At 35.8% G+C, this 12,804-nt stretch overlaps 1 long non-coding RNA gene and 3 other non-coding genes across 9 annotated transcripts; all 4 read left to right on the forward strand.

Annotated features, from left to right (window-relative positions):
• Window positions 1-1,328: 1,328 nt before the first annotated feature.
• LOC145144503 (uncharacterized) lies at window positions 1,329-5,387 on the forward strand. Of its 6 annotated transcripts, XR_013725547.1 has the most exons (7): window positions 1,329-1,544; window positions 1,959-2,184; window positions 2,309-2,397; window positions 2,495-2,573; window positions 3,039-3,109; window positions 3,898-3,997; window positions 4,095-4,500. It is a non-coding gene; the product is annotated as an uncharacterized LOC145144503 (long non-coding RNA). The 6 variants fall into 6 exon arrangements; XR_013725541.1 differs by lacking the exons at window positions 3,898-3,997; window positions 4,095-4,500 and adding an exon at window positions 5,106-5,387 and having other exon boundaries at window positions 1,332-1,544; XR_013725535.1 differs by having other exon boundaries at window positions 1,332-1,544; window positions 3,898-4,500.
• LOC145151873 (small nucleolar RNA snoR27) lies at window positions 3,654-3,746 on the forward strand. Its single transcript, XR_013732422.1, has one exon. It is a non-coding gene; the product is annotated as a small nucleolar RNA snoR27 (small nucleolar RNA).
• On the forward strand, window positions 3,925-4,014 carry LOC145151869 (small nucleolar RNA snoR26). The gene has a single exon (XR_013732419.1). It is a non-coding gene; the product is annotated as a small nucleolar RNA snoR26 (small nucleolar RNA).
• Window positions 4,376-4,468, forward strand: LOC145151871 (small nucleolar RNA snoR27). The gene has a single exon (XR_013732421.1). It is a non-coding gene; the product is annotated as a small nucleolar RNA snoR27 (small nucleolar RNA).
• Window positions 5,388-12,804: the final 7,417 nt, after the last annotated feature.

The following is a 12,804-nucleotide window of genomic DNA, read 5'->3' on the forward strand; positions in this document are numbered from 1 at the left end:
TCTTTTAGAAACACTTCAGCTACACTCTTCCTTCCAAAATCTAAAAGGACATTTAAACCACCTAAGTATTTTAACGAGCAATCCACAAGCCCAGAGGCTCTAAAAATACTGAAGAACTTAGACAACATCTCAATGACCTTTGCTTCACCCACCAAGCAACATTCTAGCCAAGAATAGGAATACATAATCAAAGAATCTGGAATTGTAAGCTTGTGCATCTTGGGCTCATTATATGCGTTCATATTCCTTTCCTCTTCCAGATTTAGTGAATGCATACCGGAAACCACATCAGCATATGATCTAGAGCCTCTGGCCACCGGTACAGAATTGGTATTGAAAAAAACGGGTTTAATTGGTCTAACTCCTTGCTTATTCTAACTGCCAACCACTTTCTTCTTTTGAACTTCGAAACATTGGCTATCAGCTTCTTTCCACCTAACTGAATCTCATTCATCTCTCTTTCTAACCTCTCCTCATTCTCCACTTTGATAAATCTCACAAGGCAAAACAAAGACCATGACGATCTCTTTTCTGAGCGAGATAAACATCCACAAGACATCCATACCTCTGAAAAACTTTCCACAATCTCGCTGCATTCCAATTTTCTGGAATGTTGGCGACAAAGAAAGTTGTTGCAGCTCCTCCAACATCCCTGGAATGATCCCCAATCCAACCTTGATTCGAGATCTTTTTTCTTCTGATCACTTTAGTCCAACCCGGATCTTCCAAACTTCCGGTGACTCTTCGGCTCCTCCCTCTCTCCATCCAATGATTTAACATCCAATAGATTGTTCTGATTTGTAGTTACATCAACTTAGCAAAACTGAAGGTATTAGATACAATTTTTATACATAAAACTTAACATAATGGCCATCATGAAAACTGACGAAAACAACAAATGCATACTATAAAATGTATTACGGGCCATGCCAAACCAAAAGTATGTCAACAAACCTTTTTTTTAATAAACATTACAACTCTTGTTAGCAATCGTAACTATATTCAAAAATAAAATAAATAAAAGATAATCTGTTATATATTTATTTTTACAATTTATTTTTCTCACTTTATTTTTTATTTCGTTACTAAAACGAAATAATATATAATTTTATAAAATCATTTTGGGAACAACATAAAAAAAATATATGAAAAATGAAATTGTAAATACGGATTTTCAAAAAGAAAACCTAAAATGAATTATAAATAAAATCCATAAATATAATATATTTATGTTAAAGGTCGGAAAACTAAAGGACCAAAAATGTAATATTAAATGTATTTCATGGTTTTAACCATTCTCGTAGCTAATCATTGTGGCAGTAACTTTGACTGTAGGGTTAGAGGGGGTCGTTTAACAACACCCATATAATACCCCTTGCCCTAACGTTAACCATCGCCTCCATCTACACACAACGCCTCCGAATCGGGTTTTGTTGCTTGCGTTCTCTTCCATCGCTGCTGCTTCTGTTGTCGAGCCATCCCTTCCCTGCTCGCCGCCGGTATCCCTCTCGTCTCCACCGGCCGGAGATCGTCGCAGCCCAAAGGTTTGTGCTTTTTCCGTTCTCTTTCTGTTTTCTTTCGTGTTTGTGTTGCTGTCTCCAATTGTCGATTTCTCTTGCTGCTGCTGTCAAATTTCTCCTTTCTCTTGCTGCTGTCGATTTTTTTTGTTGTCCGAATTTGTGTTGTGTTGATTTTTTGATTGGAATGGGTGCTGTCGATTTTTCCTTCTTTTGCATCTGATATGAATCTGTATTGTTGTAAATTTTTTGGTTATCTAGATTTGTGTTGTGTTGATTTTTTTGATATGAATTTGAGCTGTCGATTATCAATAAAATTCGGAATTTGAATCTGATATGAATCTGTGAATCTGATTTGAATTTGAGCTGTCGATTAAGTATTCAATATATATTTTTTGTAAGATTAATAGTTATACTTATGCTTTGAAATAAATTTTGCAGTAATGACCAGCATGAAATAATAAAGAAGTATATAAATTGAGTCTTTTAAGGCGATATATTATAGGGCTATCTACTTCATGTGTGCTTGCAAATCTGGATCAGTAACAATCGTACATGGACTGAAGGCAACAAGACCAACAACAAAATGTCCTCTTTGTTGAGAACTATTAAAGAATCGCGTGAAATTTCTAAACCAGTGAAGTTAATTTTAGTGCATCCCAGATTGGTAAGAAACTAAGAACATGATCAATCAATAACTAAACACCTTTATATTAATTTTTTTTATGGTTGGATGTGTGTCACTTTCTTTTTTTTTTTTATATAATTTTGTTATTTTTAATTTTTTATAGATCAAATGGACGAGAAGTTGAAGATCCTGATCTCTTGCAGAGAATCAAATTGACCATTATAAACAATCTCTTGAAGTATCATCTGGCCGGTGTTTATACTTACCTTCTAATTCATGAATAATTGGTTCATGTTTAGAATTTATTAATTACTTAGTTAATATATTTTTTCTTTCTTTCTTTCTGTAGGTTCATTTTCATAGATTGCTTCAATGGAACTCATCCACTTGCATTTGTTCGGATATGGTACACATCTTTGATTTACAGGGTAAGCAATTCCTCTCATTAGCAAAGTAATCTTAAAAAATACCCCAAAATTATGTATCTTTGCTGATGAGATCTGCCTTTTTCTTAGAGAAAACATGCTGCATTTGTTTTTCCGAACAAGTTGTTTTTTGTTTTGATTTATTGTAAGATAAAATATGATAGATAAATTGGGTTCTATATTGAAATAATCATCCAACAAGACATACACACACAGATTTTGGTTTTTTTATTGTTAGTCCCATGGTTTCTTACTTTTACAACTATGAAATTCACAAGGAAAAAAAAATCAACTTACTTTCAATTTTACACATGTTACAGAAAAAGATGATTACTTTTTTTTTTCTTTATATTTTGTTTACTGGAAATCTTAGGAAGTAACGCAAATACATTGCTATTTTCACACTTTCTTTATTGATTACATTTTAGTATTACTAACTTCATATGTGTGTGTTAATGTTGCTTGCAGGCTGCATGTAAAAACGCAGCAGAAAGAAGTGACTAAGGTGAAGAAGGTTGTGGAATTATCATATGAAACAGGTTTGGTTTCTAGCGGATTTACTTTATACTTCTAAAAAAAATGATTTTTCGTCTACATTGTACTGAAATTGTAAATTAAGTTTGTTTTATTAGAATGCTTATGTATAATAATAATAGTCTGATTTAGTTTGGAACCAATCCAGAAAGTTTAAAAAAAATTTAAATTTTCCGATCTTTTTTGAAGGTGAATGCAGAAAAATCAAGAAAAGTACATTGCCATTTAGACTATTTTTTCGACCCTGCGCCAACGGCGTGACGGGTTTTTTTCTAGTTATTATTATTATTATTATTATTAAAACCGATCTGTTTTTGGATGACTTTAGAGTTTAGAATTTAGAAGAAGAAGACGCGCGGCCCATTCTTGCCCATTACGGCCTGTAAATGCGTTGTTTTTCCATTAGGGTTCATAGTCCCCGTATGATGGTGATGTTGCTGCCGTTATAAGTATACAGCTTGATGTTGATCTCAATCTGTCCTGTTTTCTTTACTTGTCTTTCATTTTCTTACAAATTTTTTAAATGTTATGTTGATTAATTATTCAAGTGCCGGATCGATGATGCTTATGAAGAAACTGCGTTATCTATCTGTAAATTCCTTAATCGGATATGATGATAGTTTAAACTTACTGAGATCCTTCATTTAAATAATATCTATCAAGTATTTTATTTCCCTCTAAGTAATGATTAGTTGATTTTCCTCGGATCCATTTTGTGTTTTTATACAAGTTGTATTCACGATTCGTCTATATCCTGGATTGATTAAATTGCTTTTATATCTGAATGATTTAGTTTTTAGATGTTTATGTGGGATTGGAATTAGCATCGATGATGATAATCAGACTTCGTCATCCTTGCACTTTGATTCATAATGAAGAAAACAACGGGGAAAGTATTTCTGAGATGCTTTTTCTTCTACATTTACGTTGTTAAATATATCAATTTCTTTACTTGTTTATTAAAATCGATCTGTTTTTGGATGACTTTAGAGTTTAGAATTTAGAAGAAGATGCGCAGCCCATTCTCGCCCATTACGGCCTGTAAATGCGTTGTTTTTCCATTAGGGTTCATAGTCCCCGTATGATGGTGATGTTGCTGCCGTTATAAGTATACAGCTTGCGTTTTAAATCTATCATAAAAAAATCATCAGGATCCATTCTTAAGTCGATCGTATGCTACTTGTTGTTGATCTCAATCCGTCCTGTTTTCTTTACTTGTCTTTCATTTTGTTACAAATTTTTTAAATGTTATGTTGATTAATTATTCAAGTGCTGGATCGATGATGCTTATGAAGAAACTGCGTTATCTATCTGTAAATTCCTTAATCGGATCTGATGATAGTTTAAACTTCCTGAGATCCTTCATTTATATAATATCTATCACGTATTTTATTTCCCTCTACGTAATGATTAGTTGAATTTCCTCGGTTCCATTTTGTGTTTTTATACGAGTTGTATTCACGATTCTTCTATATCCTGGTTTGATTAAATTGATTTTATATCTGAACTATTTAGTTTTTAGATGTTTATGTGGGATTGGAATTAGCATCGATGTTTATGCTTTTTCTTTTACATTTACGTTGCCAAATATTGTGCATAGATGTTTATGCTTTTTCTTCTACATTTACGTTGACATCATAATCTTTTTGTTTTATCTTAAATCTGAATATTGTGCATAAAGAAGTAAACACTAAGAGATGAAAGAACGGGGTCAAACATTAAAGAAAATAATTATTTTAAGGGAAATCTCCTGAAAAGTCCCAATATTTTCAAAAAAGTTACACTTTAGTCCAAAGATTTTTTTTTGAACGAAAAAGTCCTAAAAACCGGCAAAATTTTGCAGTTTGACCGTTTTTTGACCGGTACCAAATTAATTTGGGACTAAAGTAACCCAAAATATTGAGATTTTTTTGTAAACAAAAATATTATGATTTTTCTGCAATCAAAACCCTTATTATTATTATTATTATTATTATTATTATTAATTCTCAAAGGGTTTAGGACTTTGCATCCATAACAATGAGTGGAGGAGAAAGAGGGCATTTGCAAGAATAAGAGGACATGATGTCACTCTTTTTCTCAACACCAAGAGCATTCATAACATTACGGGATGATTCTAGCTCTTGCAAACTCTGGAGAAAGGAGGTGCAAATAAATCTTAGATAGGCCTGAAAGGCAGATAAAAGAGAGAAAAGAGTATACTTGTAAATAGTAGAAACAAAGCTTAAGTAAAATATGTAAAACAAATTTGTACACATAATAAAAGCATCATTTGTTTTTGTGTTTTTGTGATTTTAGAAAGCAAGCATAAGCAATGTTAAATCAAACGAGTTAGAAAACAATTAAGTCACTGAAAGCATGCGAAGATCTGCAATCATTTTTTAGAGTCTTCTCGTTTACTGCTTTGGTGAAAATGTCAGTCAGCTGATCAGTGGATGGAATGCAGAACAACTCCATTTTTCTTTTTTGAAAAATGTCCCTGATGAAGTGATGACGGATATCAGTGTGCTTGGTCTTGGAATGCTGCATTGGATTCTGTATCATCTGAATGGCACTGGTGTTGGCACATCAGATGGGAGTCTTTGAGAGGTTTAGGCCATAATCTAAAAGTTGATTATGAATCCATAGAATCTGAGCACAACACCTTCCAGCAGCTACATACACAACTTCAGTGGTAAAACAAGCCACTCATGTTTGCTTCTTGCTGGACTAGCTTACCAGTCTATCTCCAAGCATTTGAGCTCCTCCTAAAGTACTTTTACGATTAATGCCACGTCCACCACGATCAGATTCAGTGTATCCCACCAACTTGAACTCAGAATCACGAGGATACCATAAACCAAGATTGGGTGTATATGACCATCTTTGTGACAATAGCTACAATTTTTTTCTTTGCCTTTGCCTCGAGATTTGGAACGCCCTTTCTTTCCACGAAATCCTCTATCTTTGGAACGACCCCGGGCCGATAACCCTTCAGCTTGTGAACTACTTTCCCCGTTTGAAGATACCATCTATTTCATATATTCTTTTGAATACAAAGCTTCATAAACTTCATGTAAAGTAAGGGTGTCGCGACTATAAAGAATTGTGTCTCTTATGTTTAAGTAGGAGCTCGGAAGAGAGCATAAAAGAATCAAACCAATGTCTTTTTCGTCATACTGAATTTCCAAAGTCGCTAAATCGGATACGATCTCTTTAAAATCAAGATGTGGTTAAATAAATTAACTCCCTCTTGATGCTTATGTAGAAAATTTTTTGCTTTAATTGCATCTTACTTGTGAGATCTTTTGACATGCATATTAACTCGAGCTTTCACCAAACGGCAACCATTATTTTTTCATTGAGTACTTCTTGGACAATGTTATGGTGGAGATGTAACGGGGAGCAAACCTTGGGCGAAAGCGCCTGTTACTAGGAACTCTTCATGTCCTGGAACATTCAAGGTCGCCAGCGTGAATCGATCATAATATTCACGAATTGATTCCCCCTCTTTCTGCTTGCATGCCGTTATAGAATTAGCGTCCCCCTTGTCTTTCCTCAACTACATGAAATTGTTGAGGAAAAGAATTTCAGTTGCTCAAAACTGGAGATGTTGCCCGACCTCAGAGATTTGAACCACTTGCCTGCATTTCCGGTTAGGGTGCAAGGAAAATAAGGTGAAGCGACGATCCATCTTGAGGGATGTCATCGTCCATTCATAATTGTCGATATGGTCGTCTGGGTCTGTAATACCGTCATATTTTGGCATGTGTGGGATCATCGCCGTGTGTGGTATCTCGTACTGGCAGCAGCTCGTGGCTGAAATTAGAGTCGGCGCTACGCATGGGGTTGTCCATGTATGAGTATGACATCTCGCCGTAAGCCATGTGCTGTTGCATTTGATACGGGCTTGCATACATCTGGTTATGCATGACCGCTGGCGAGATGTACGGCTGATACTGCGGTAGAGTTGGCGCCGACCCAAATTGATGGAATCCGTATTGCCCTGCCTGGTGTAACGCCCGTAGATCCAGGCTAGTCAATTTAGAGATAATAGGGGTCGAAAACGACTTTTCAACAAAAAATTATTTAGAATAAATAATCTTAACCAAGTTTTAGAATATGTCTCAAGGGTTTCGTACATATAAAGAACGCCGAAATCCGAGTTATAACGAAGAAGTTATGGCCCGTCGAAGTTTTACGGCAAAACTGGCACGGCACCGGGAAGCGTAAATAGTGAAGTTACGATAGAGCGACTTTTAGCCTTAGTGATCTAAACAAAAGTTGTAGAATACGTTAAACCGAGAACATACAAAAAAAGAACGCCCAAATCTGACTTCGTATGAGGAAGTTATGAATTTTCTAAGATTTGGCATAGCAGTGCACGACCCGAAACTCGAATTTTAGTTCGAGTGGTTTTTGGCATACGCGACCTAAATGAAAGTTGAAGATCTCATGAATAGGAACTCAACAGTAAAAAGACAAACGAAAACGGAGTCCGTATGAAGGAGTTACGAATTTTTCGCGGTCATTTAACGGTCTAATCTCCTCCTACTGTTAAATTTAAGATCGGTCGAGAATTAGCCGACAGAGTCTAAATGAAAGTTGTAGATCTTGTTTTTACCTACGCGTGGAAAAAAAAGAACGTCGAAAACGGAGCTCGTATGCGATAGTTATGATTTTTCTAAGTCAGGAGGGTGTTGTGCGAGTTTGGGTGACGTGGCGCGATCACAGCCGTTGCTTTCTCTCCAAGGAAAGCCATCGGATGATGACACATGGCACTGACTCGGCGAGTCAGTGGACCGACTCGCCGAGTCCATCAGGAATTCAACCTATAAATAAGAGTGTCGGGTTCCCTCATTTCCTCACCCCTCAACCCCCTTCTTTCTCTCTCTACACTCTCTCTCTAAGCCTCCCTAACCCCCAAAGCCTAGGGTAACTCCCTAGCACGAGGCGGAAGCCCCAAAGCGTCCGACGACTCCGAAAAGAAGAGCCTTCGGCTCAGAAACTCTGCTTCGGCGGAGCCCGGTTTTGAGAAAAACCCACTGTAAGTGAGCTATGCCTACCCTATCTTTAGTATAGCTTATGTTATAATATAATAATGTTATTAGGACCTTATAATGAGTATTTAGGCTATTATTATGAGTTATATAAGTGTCGTTATAATGTATTTTTAACCACTCGCGGTACGGGGAATCTGGTTTGGAGGGCCGCTTGGGTTGCTGGATTCAGAAGTGTTATACGCCAAAATGATCCTGCCCTCTGGTGTTCCATGTCTGGCCCCTGTCTGTACATAGTGGGTGAAGAGTATTGTTTAACGCTTATATAATAGTAATAATAGTTAGACTATTAATTAGTCTCGACGAATATTAGACTAAACTCTAGTGGTAATGATACTAGGTTCTGTCAAAGAAGTTGTTTAAAGTAAACGAAGTGCTGTCCGAGTACCGAGTCACCACTTTATCAGGTGAGTGCATAGTTATTTTCATCTTACACATAGATATGAAGTATTTAATATAAATTACGTGTTATGTGTGCATATTATCTGTGTTCTTGATATCTATGAGGGATGAACGATTTATACATGTTTTAAATGATTTAAACTGTATATGTATTTTATATCTACGAAAATGTTGGGTAAAACATGGGTAGATGAAATAGTTGATGTGTGATAAAATGATGAGAGGCCTCAATGTTTAAGATGATCTAGCCATCTAGCGAAGTATAGATGACGACCACAGACTATTCTAGACAGTCCAGTGGAACACTAGCAGACTCGTAACTTGTAGGTGTTTTTGAACTACGTATTTACTAGGTATTTTTGAACTAAGTGTTCACCATATGTTTTGAACTAAGTGTTCACCATACATTTTGAACTACGTGTTCACCAGATGCTTTGAACTACGTGTTCACCAGATGTTTTGAACTGCGTGTTCACCAGATGTACCCTGTTGTATAAACCCTGGCGACTATACGACTTAGTGCCTGTTGTATAAACCCTGGCGACTATGAGACTTAGTGCCTAAACCCTGGCGACTATGCGACTTAGTTCCTGTTGAGTAAACCCTGGCAACGATGGATTTCGTGCCGATTCCTTAGGATGATCCTTAGGAATGAATTAACGAGGAATAGTCGATTCTTAGGGTAGATCCTTGAGAGTAAAGAAGATAATGGGGATGGGTAAGTGGGTTGATTGTTTGATGTTTAAACATAATAATTATATTATTGTGGGTTGAAAACCCTATGTACTCAACATGTTTCCCAACCTGACCCACTTAGTTTATTTGTATCACAGGTGTCGATATGAAGTTACATTACACTGAGAGATTAAGGAGATATAAATCACTAGTGATAATGAATGTAAGTTCTGTTTATGTTTATGTTTCTGTATTGACGATGACATCCCAATATTTTTAAATGAATAAAATACATTTCTTCGGAAATGCTTTGATAACACATTTATCATGTTTTTCTGCGAACAAATTCCGCAACATTTTTATTAAAAGAAGTACTCTGATTTTTTTATAAAGCATAAACAAAATCGGTCTTTTCTGGCCGTGAAAATGGGGATGTCACAGTTGATATCAGAGCATTAGTTTAAGCGAACTAGGAATAAGGATTTATTTCTAGACTTAAACTTAGAATGCTAAAAGATGATCGTGAGGAGTGTGTCTAATAAAATTTAGGTAATACACCTTAATTGACACAAGCACTAGCTTATTTAGGGAAAATGCCTAACATGCTTTATGTGCTAAATGATTTATGATATGCATTATATGATCGGATCTATGGTCTATTGCCAACCGGATCTGGAAACTTTATGTGTTCAGAATTCTAAACGTTTAATTACGGTATTAGAACTGACATGTAATTTTTCGAAGTAATAAGGAGGAATACGCGTCTAAAACTTCCTCTATCTATATTCACGTCTCGATACACCAAACGACTGCTTTGGTATGTAGAACATCATGGTGAAGACTCGTAGTGAATTGAGTAAATTGAGGAAATGAGAAGGCTTACGATATTGAATGGTACCTATCAGAAGATATCATAAGAGTGATATCATGCCTTTAGAATGAGTTTAATAAATAATATGTCTAGTACGGGAGAAGCACACTTTCGATTAGCAGAAAGAAAGATTATCCATGAAGTTATCCCATCGTCTGACATTTCCATCACCAACCGAGTTGAAGCAGAATTGATGATTGAAGATACGCATGGAAGAAGTCCTAGTAGAGTCTAGGGAAAATTATATGATTGTTTGGACACATTTGTATGTGTTAAAATTGTTTTTGTGATACTGACTTGGAGAACTGTGAGACACTACTTGGGACGAGTATGAGTAGGTGTGAATGGTAGTAGAGGCCTATACTACCGGAAGCACAAGACTCACACTTGGATCAGGGAAAGTCACAAGGTTACCAAGAAGCTAGTAATTGATACCATTTTATTCAAGTATGTTGTTACAATTGTTTCGGTAATGACTAAGAAGATTGTTGTTATTCCGACCCTAGTGGTCATATCGAATTGAGTCCGACTAAGACGAGTATGTTACATGGTTCAGAGAACTAAGTCCGATGTAGCACCTGACTTAAGCCGGAAGAATTAATCAAAGCGATCAGTAGAGGTATCGCGACGGTTGCTTGTAGCTAGAAATGCTACCTTTTAAGATGAGATTAGAACATGAAGGAAAGTATAGTCTGTTCTGGAAGACTCTAAGAGACCTGAGTCTAAGCGTTGCAACATACGATGATAGGTAATTAGAATATGACACATCGTTCCATTGTAGTAATAAAAGAACTTATCTTAAGTTCGTATCCAGTGAGGATCGAGATTGTGACTTGAAGGTCATAATTTGGAGTCTAACGTGAGGAAGAAGGATCCTTTTATACCCGTGTAAGAGGCGTGTTTCTCAACTGATTCTGTTGAGAATTCTTTTGTGAGGAGCGACGTGGCGGACCCATATTGGAGGGTCCTCCGTCACGTCTTTTGCCTCCTTCTCCCATTGGTTGGAAGGATATTTTCCAAATATTTACGAAGATCGTGGCTATCGTCGGATGAGCGAGTGGGACTCTCTGATTGGTCCTACGTTCGCCAGGGTATGACTCTCCAGATAGGGGGTTAAGGAGCGGCTTTGCACCTTAACCGCCTTATCAATGCCCCTCATATTCGCGAAGGCCCGGGCTTGGCTTTAGACTGGGTTCTGACCAGGCCAAGCCCGGTGTCAGTTTGACTCCTCTTTTGATGTTTCCCTGAGGGATACGTTAACAAGAGTCCAAATAGCTTGAGTTTTATTTCCAATCTAAAAATGAAAACAAGTGCAAGTGAAAACAAGTGTCACGATCTAAAAGTGGAAGATCGTATTTGACGGTAGCCATAGAGCAATTGATTTGTTTTAATGGCTTAATAAAACACACTTCAAGTGGCTAATATTTGGATTAAAAAAAACAATCAATAGGCTGGTTTACAACATCTAAAAAAAAATGAAGGAATGATTATATATGGGGCTTTATAAAAAACACGATTTTAATGATATATGGGCTTAAAAGAAACTTCCAAATATGACATCTTATATGGGCTTAATTAAACAATGGTTTAATAAAACTATTAACGGTTCTAAGAAAAGAAAGAGACTACGAGGGTTTCAAGGAGAAAACGACCTGTTATAATCTGTTTCATTATTCTAAGTGGTTATTCTCTTTTGGGTAATAAAGAACTTGTTATTCTTAACTCTTGGGTTAAGGAATTCCTATATAACTTAAGTGACACAATAAAAGCTTTTTCTCTTCTTTTATTAACTGATTTATGTATCGGATTTCATTCGCCCCATGTCTGTTCAATTGAGGTTTAATCGAACAACAGGTATGTCTTTGATCCTTAGCAGCTCTGATACCACTTGAAGAGTAAGAACGTAAACAATCAACCAAAATAACACCGGATCTATAATGGAAAACCCAAAAAACATGAAAACCCACTTTGGAAGAACACCATATGGAGGAACATTATACACATATGATGAGTTTATTCAATATGAATTTGATAAACATTAACATAACGTACAACAATTCAGAAAATTATCATTCCATAAATTTGTATTCTAAATACTGTAATTTTTCATTTTTCCATGATAATAATGCGACTTATCGATTAATAGCAACGTCAAATAGTAAATAAAAATTGTTTGAAATCGAAACCCTAACATAGTTCAATGGTTGTTACTGTATGTGTTTGAGGAACATTATACACATACGATGAGTTTATTCAATATGAATTTGTTAAACATTAACATGACGTACAACTGTTCAGAAAACTATCATTCCGTAAATTTATGTTCTAAATACCGCAATTTTTCATTTTTCCAGGAAAATAATGTGAATTATCCATCAATAGCAACATCAAATAGTAAACACAAATCGTTTGAAATCGAAACCCTAACGTAGTTCAGTGCGTAGAAATTGTTTAATGACTGTGTGACTGTATGTAGAGGGTGTTTGGGTTTGCTTTTAAAATGACTTTTTATCTTTTTCTTTTTGAAAAAGTCAAAAAGTTTAATAAGATGTTTGAGAATTCTTAAAGTTCTTTTAGAATAACTTTTGGGTAAGAACAAAACACCCCATTTTCAAAAGTCACTAAATGTTATCCTGACTTTTGAGGTTTTAAAAGGCAAAAAGCTAAAAGTTATTCCAAATATATTTTTAAAACATATTTTTGGCAAAAGTAA

Source organism: Lactuca virosa, chromosome 1 (genome assembly GCF_052849685.1).
Source record: "Lactuca virosa cultivar CGN04683 chromosome 1, Lactuca_virosa_CGN04683_v6, whole genome shotgun sequence".
Lineage (NCBI taxonomy): Eukaryota > Viridiplantae > Streptophyta > Magnoliopsida > Asterales > Asteraceae > Lactuca > Lactuca virosa.